We start from the raw sequence: 8,168 nt of genomic DNA, 5'->3' as shown, positions 1-8,168 counted from the left end.
GAGCAGGAGTCACCTTTAGCTGAGGCACTGGGAGCCAGCAGAGTCTGGTCTCACGGCTGCACCGTACACCCACGAGATGCCCCAGCTGTCTATGAATGAAATGGAAATGGACAGGATTTTCTGTTTGATTTCATTTTTAATCTCCCCCTCCATCCTGACCCCAACACAACCAACCTGATCCCCTCCCCTCCCCCACCACCCCGCCCCCAGTTTACCCAGGAGATCGATCGCATCTATTTCCCCTTCCCAGGGAAATCTATGGGTCCCTCTCAGGGGCCTTGTTTCCTAGCTTCTCTGGGGCTGTGGATTGTAGTCTGGTTGTCCTTTGCTTTACGTCTAAACTCCACTTATGAGTGAGTACATACCATGTTTGATGGACTGATTGGATCTGACTTCCCTCCACCCACTGGCTGGCTGGCTGATGCCAGCCTGTTCTTCTCACCATTCTACATGAGACATGCAAATCGCTCTAGAAAGGGAGAGCAGCCTCAGCTTTACACACAAGTGTAAGTGATTGCTGGCTATGCCATCATTGCTGTAAGAAACAGATAAGGGGCTGGAAAGATAGCTCAGCAGTTAAGAGTGCTTATTGATTTTTCAGAGGACCCAGGTCATGTTCTAACACACAGGGCAGCTCCTTCTCACCTGTAACCCTGTTTCCAGGTGATTGGATACCCTAGCCTGGCACTCCTTGGGCTCCTGGACACACCTGGTGCATATATACGAGTGTGTGTGTGTGTGTGTGTATGTATGTATGTGTATATATACACATGTATATGCATGTGGTGTATTATATGGGTACATATATTATATAATATATATTCAGGCACATACAGACATTTAGAATTACAAGCTAAATATTTAAAAGAAAGAAACAGAGAAACCACTGGAAGATGTGGCTATGTGGTAGAGTGCTTGACTAGCATGCATAAGCATGCATAATATTCTAGGTTCAATCCAGGAAGAGAGAGGGGGGAGGGAGAGAGAGGGGAAAAGAGAAGGAGACAGAGAGAGAGAGAGAGAGAGAGAGAGAGAGAGAGAGAGAGAGAGAGAAAGCACACCAGCACCGAAAGGGAAGTAAAGCTAGAGAAAACGGTTGAAATGAGGAAAGGCTCACATGGAGGACTCCCCCTCCCCCAATTACCCTGACAACCAATCAACCCAGCTGAACTCCATGCTTTGGAAATAGTATTGGGTTAGGAAGTCACAGGCAGAGTTCAAGTCCCAACTTCACTGCTCACAGGGCAACTCCACACCAGCCTAGACCTTATTGCGGCCACAGCATCTCCCTTCCCTCCTCAGAAGTGGGATGTGAAACCTCACTGTCCAGTGCCAGAACATTCTCACACCTGACTGCAGGCTAGATAGCTACCTGGGGAGTTACACATTTTCTCCCTCCTCTTCCTCCTTCCTGCTCACCAAGCCCTGAGTACGCTGGTGCTTGATTTACTCTTTGAGTAAAGTATCATATTCTTGCAGATGCTTCGCCACTCTACCTACCCAACTTCAAAATCTTTCTCTTAAAAGAAAAAGGACACCGAGAAACATGGAATCTGATTCCTGATTCTTGTTGGCCATGCACTCATGAAACATTGAACCCACTACCTCTCTATTAAAGAAAACTTGTTTTGGTTTTTCTTCTCTCTCCCAGCAGCCATCATTTGTGATTTTTTTTTTTTTTTTTTTTTTTTTGTCTAACTTGAACTTGTGCAGATCTTGTGTATACTGTCACAGTCTCTGCAGTCCATATGTACTTCAGCCCCGTTGTAGCTAGAAAATGCTATTTCCTTGAAGTTATCCACTGTCTCTGGCTCTTATAATCTTTCCATTTTCTGCATATATCCCTCAGCCTTTCAGAGAGAAGTTTGATAAAGACATCCACTCAGGGATGAGCCCTCCAAAGCCTCTCACTCTCTACACGCTGTCCGGTTGTGAGTCTCTGTGTCAATTACCATCTACTGTAAGATGAAGCTTCACTTCTGAGAGCTGAAAACTGATCCATGGGTATAGCAGTATGTGATTAAGGCTTGCTTTCTTACTGTGTTCATTTAGTAGAATCATAGCAGGTATTTCCCCAGGCCCATGACCTATCTAGTCTCAAGTTCTTAGACTCTAACAATACAGATTTTATCTTATGGAATTACTCTTAAAGCTGACCTTAAAAAATGATTGGTTACTCCCCTAACATTCTTACCACTGTTGTAGCACTGGGCACATCTTGCAGGCAGCTCACTATTATAGCTCACAGGGTTGATAGCTGGGTCAGATTATTTTTTCTCCTCTGATAGTGTATAAAGCACCATCCAGCACTATGAATACAAGCCAGTAGAAGCAAAGATTCCAGCTGAGGACCAGCTAGATTTCCCCACGTGTGCCATAATGATGAGGGCCCTTCAGCAGTAGGGTCTTACTCTCAGATTGTTGAGGGTACCAAAGCATTAGCATTGGTACTGGGGGTTTTATTCGGTAGCATATGATACCTAGTTTGGGGGTATTGTCTCCCCTGCATATATGGTGATTCCACTTAAATTCCTTTCACTGTGTATTTATTTTAGGCAGCTTCCACAGTAGTTGGTTTTAATAGGGCTTTTCAAAGGGTCTCTACCCTGCCCTCAAATCCCCTACCCCCATTAATCTTCCTGTTTTAGTTTCCCTTCCATCCCTTTATAGCATTATATTCTATTTCCCTTTACTCAGAAGATCCTATCCTCCCCTTTGGTCCCTTATTAGCTGCCTCTTCTATGGTATTCCAAATGAAATACACATATCTAAAGCATAAAGGCTAACATACACATATAAGAGAAAACACGCAATGCAATGTTTGTCATTCTGGATTTGGGTTACCTCACTCAGAATAATTGTTTCTAGTCCCATCCACTTACCTGCAAATTTCATAATTTCAATTTTCCTAGCAGCTGGATAATGTTACCTTGCCTAAAGGTCCCACATTTTTTTTATCCATTCACACCACAGGTTTCCTTACCACCTCATGTATTCCTCAGTTAACGAACATCTTGACTTTTTCCAATTCCTGCCAGTTATGAATAGAACAGCAAGCAACATGGACAGACCATTATCTCTATAGTAAGATGAGAAGTCCCTGTGGGATTCTTATTGTCTCCTGTACCCAGGCTGTTCCCAAAATCAGCTCTATTTAGGCTGAATCAAAGCACCAGGCATCTCTAGTTTTTCAAGTTCCTAGGTGATTGGGAATGCCACCAAAATTGAGAGCTGCTGTCTTGGGCCAAGGATTCCTGATGGGTAATTCAGCCTCAGCAATGTCTGGCGATATGATTTCAGAACTTGGGCAGGAACACTGCTTAGCATCCTGCAGGGCACACAACAAAGATTTACCCAGGTGAAAATAACAACAACAAGGTTGAGAAGCTGCCTTAGTTAATAGGGTGGTTTGAAAGAAAATGGCCGCCAATGGGAGTGGCACTTCTAGGAGGTGTGGCCTTGCTGGAGTAGGTGTGGCCTTGTTGGAAGACGTGTGTCACTGTGGGGGTGGGCTTTAAGCTACTACCAGTGTGGTACACAGTTTGCTTCCTGTTGCAGGTGAACCAAGATGTAGAACTCTCAGCTCCTTCCCCAGAAACATGTCTGCGTGTGCCACCATGATCTGCCAATGAAGATAATGGACTAAACCTCTGAAACTGCAAGCTAGACACAATGAACTGTTTTCCTTTATAAGAGTTGCTGTGGTCATGGCATCTCTTCACAGCAATAGAAACCCTATGACAGTCAAAACTATATATATATATGTATGTATATATATATATATATATATATATATATATATATATATAATCAATGTCACTGAAAGAGCAGAAAGCCTAGACTTACTTATACTATGGGATAACCCTTTTCTGATTAGCCTTGGTTTCTGTCCCCATCAATAGAGAACTCAGGCAGGCGTTCTTCAAAAGACCATTCACACACAGATAATTCTGAAGGCCTGTTATGTGCCAAGAGTCATACCCATTGGGCAGTCAGAAATGTTTGAAATGGCACAACTTGTTCCACACTACCTCAGGTATTGAGGACCCCCCTTCCAATACATAAACACCATACCCAACAATTAAGTTCTGGTGGCAGACAAACATGTGACCCTGGTACAAGCACATGCAGGAACAGTGGCCCTAACTTCAGGAACTCTGCCCCACGAATCTTACTGAATGGCCTGAATACTAGGATGGGTTCTGGTGGGCAGTGTGGAGCCAAGGAGGCTTTAGGAAAGAAAGTAACCTGTTCAGGCTTTGAAAAAGATTTGTCCTGGCAGCCATTCTCTCTCGGTAGTAATAAAAACAAGTGCAGAACAGTAGTCTGGCACAGGACAGGCACAATTAATTCAGTTCACCTGCCGCCAAAGGACTGGGTGCGGATGAGAAGACAGCTTGTTGTTTGTAAACCCGTAACCACGGCAACAGGCTTGGCTTTAATACTCTCCATTTTCACACTCTGTCTCCAGCACTTCCTGGAGCCTTGATCCTAAGTTGGCAGCAGCTTGCTTCTCAGTAGCTGCTCAGCCTTCTATGTGGTACTTTAGCCTTTCTCACCTCCTGTGCCAAGCTACTGGTGTTACCATAACTTCAAGCCCTGCTGCCTGACCAACATATGGATGTCACTGTCATGAGGTACACAAAGGTGCCTAATATATAAACAGACACTCATAATGGAGTCACCTCCAAATCTCCAAAGCATAGCCATAGCACCGTGACACCCATAGGGGTTGACAAAAGATGGGGCTCGACTGGACTGGTACCATGGAGTTATGGATAGAGTTTCCACATTTTACAATTTCCTGGGACAGTCACCTTGGAAAGTATGTAATTTTAAGACTGCTTTTGAACCGAGGGTTACAATCGCTCAACAAATGCTCTAAGCAAGGCCATCTTCTACTGGCACCATGTAACTTCAACCCTGAGAAGTAGATATGCCCTGTGCACTATCTCAGGAAGGTGATGCCGCTGAGGAGGCCAGCTTTAACTATACAGACACTACTGAAGACAGGCTGGGGTGGCTGAGCTCTGGATCTGTCTATCTAGGGCTTAGCTCCAAGCTCTGTCCCTTCCTTGCTCTATGAGATGAAGGAACTTGGGAAAATACTCTCTGAGTTTTTCACCTGTCTGTCAGGGTTCACCTGTCAAAGGCTTGTGTTAACTGAGAGTTTAATAACAATGACAGAAAGATGATAGGAAAGCAGATAGACAGACAGGGATAAGACAGATAGATGAAAGATAGATAGATAGATAGATAGATAGATAATAGATAGATAGATAGATAGATAGATAGGCAAGCTAGTATTTGCCTTTGTGTCTAGCACATAGAAAGCAAATTTATTGAATTTAAGCAAACAAAAACATCCCTCAGTGTTGAGGTAAGCAGAACAGTTTGCCTACAGGTATGAGTGAGGGGGAACTAAAACATAGGGCAAGCCCCATGAGCACAGAAATCAGAAGGCAAGCTGCTGACTCTACCCCAGCAATAGAAGAAAGGGTCAGGGACTCAGACTCTCTGCTATGTACCATGTATACACATGCACACACTTAGAATACTGGCTAGTACCCTATGTATATATATACACATAAATCAGATCCTCTGATACATACATACATACATACATACATACATACATATATACATACACATGCACACACACAGGATTCGAGTTGGTGCCCTATATACACAACTCTGATCCTCTGTTACATGTACATATACACATGTGCACACACATAAGATGCAGGCTGGAACCCTGGAGCTTCTGATGCAGACAAGTACTCTCCAATCACAGAGACAGTTAGAGGGTAAATTTTAGACTCTAAGACCCCAGGAACCCCTAAATGTCAGTCTCAGGGAGTCTCCAAACCTTCCTAGAAGTAAAGCCAAACAATATGAATCCCAAATATCTCTCTGGAAAGTCCAACTAGGGTGCCAAGACTGTTCTAACAAAAAATAGACATCTCAAACCCTTTGATCAAACTCACCCCAACTCTAATGTTCTTTATTTTTGCCAGCAATGACAGTAACCATCCCACCCCACTTGAACATTCCAACTTTGCACACCCCTTCTCCTGTAAGGTCTTTTCTATGTCCTCAGCCCAGCCTCATGTCCCCTACAAGCTTGGGACCTGCAGAGTTGTATGAGCAGAGGTGGAGTGTGTCCATGGGTTGCAGGAGTGACCTTTTCTCTCCAGGCCTTGAGACAAGGATAGGAATGCAATCCTATTGTTTTGCTCTGATAGAAACTCTATTGATGGCATTCCCCTCCCACTCCAGTGACAGCAACAGGCCCTACCAGACCTTCAGAGATGAGCTCAGAGGCCCTCTTTCTTCACATCAGCACCCTGAACATACTCTTGTTAAAGCTGTGAATGATTTCCCAAAGTAAAACCTGATCATTGCCCAGTTTGAGACAATTCAAAAGTGAACCACTAGTTTGTACCAAAATTAAAAATATTGTTGATTGTCTCAAATAATTATCTTAGAAAATTAAGTAGCTCCACAAAGAGAGACGATGTAATAGAATTGAATGGTGCTAGTCCAAGATAATGATAGAGTTATAAGACTTCCAGATTAATGCTACTCTGGGACTGTCTGGCCCCACTATGGCGTACAATGCTACAGAAGATAAATGAACTCACCCTCTCCTGTCACTGTGTTTCTGCACCCCTTATTCAACTTTATTTGGAGATGACGTCAACAATTATAAAGTCTTGAGTAAATGTCTGGGCCAGAGGGTTGCCTTCTCCAATATTGCATGTCACGTAGGAGGCCCTGTGTGAACTCCTAAGTCTCGACTCATACTCTCCATCATTTTTATTTTGGCTCTACTGGGGATGGAATCTAAGTTCTTATGCTAAACAAGCATTCATTCTACCAAACTATATCCCCAGACCTTTCCCTTAAAAGCATTTCACTTTGAGACAGGGTCTCACTGAGTTTCTGAGGCAGGGCTTGTAATCTGTCTGCCTCAGCCTCCTGAGCAGCTGGGATTATAAAACTGCTTTATCCCTTTTTAACATTACTTGTATTTAATAATTACATACATTTACTAGTATGGTGTGATATTTCAATATGGGAAGATATTATTTAGTGACCAAATGGAATTCATGAATCTATCACCAAAAAATCAGATTCTAAGGAGCTAGGATGGTACCCTTGTAGGTGTCATGGATACTGTCTACACTGGTGGTAGATACTGGTTATACTGCACTGTAGACCGTACTGCTTACTCATATATAGCCTTCAATTTTGACTCTGAAGAACTGTAAGATGTCAAGGCTCTATACTAAATTCCCTTCCCATGTTCTGAGTTCAGCTGGCAATGAAGAACAATGAATGTGAACAGAATTCTGTGGCTCTCACCTGGTCATCCCAGCACTCTGAAAGCAGAGCTAGAAGGATGCCAGCAGTTTGAGACTAACCTGGGCTACACAGGAAGTTACGGGCTAGCTTGGGCTAGTAAGACACCACCCACTCCACTACCTGCCCTCCCCCCCAAAAAAACATTGAATGCTCATCTTTTGGTAATACCATCTCACAACCCCCACACCCCTTCTTGAGACAAGCCTCACATATATTTTCCCATTCTCCCAGAACAGGAAGGGGAATGTAGTCACAGCTATACTCGCTCGTTTGGTTCATCAGCCATAGCAGATTGGAAGGGCTAAGTGAGTGAAATCCTGGGAACTTGGGTGGAAAGCTGCTGGCCAGTCTCTGCCGTTGAACTGCAGATCCTGAACTTGGGTACAGATCAGAGAACTGTTTTGCAGCCATGCTTGCAAGAGCAGAGAAAGCTCGACTGTAGAGAGAGGGGTGACACAAATGTGGACAGAAATGCCTGGGAAGGCAGCTGCATGGTCCTAATAGCTTATCCTACTTCGTGATTGTTTTTGATCATGCTAAGGGATGCTTCCCTCTGAAGACACAAGGAGTGATTCCTGTGGTCTCCCAACATTTCTCTTTCCAGTCTAAGCTAGTTACTTTGAACTAGAAGAATCTATTGAATAGTAGTTATTCACTGGGAAATTAATCATGTGCTCCCTGAGACTTCCTTATATGGTTGTCTCAGGTATGGCTATTTTTTCATAACACTTATATAGATAAAACATACACTAAATATATGATTATACTTTTATTTTGTTTGTTATACATATGCACATATA

Source organism: Phodopus roborovskii, unplaced genomic scaffold, assembly GCF_943737965.1.
Source record: "Phodopus roborovskii unplaced genomic scaffold, PHOROB, whole genome shotgun sequence".
NCBI classification, from domain to species: Eukaryota; Metazoa; Chordata; class Mammalia; order Rodentia; family Cricetidae; genus Phodopus; species Phodopus roborovskii.
The sequence above is the reverse complement of the archived record's forward strand: the minus strand, read 5'-3'. Positions refer to the sequence as shown.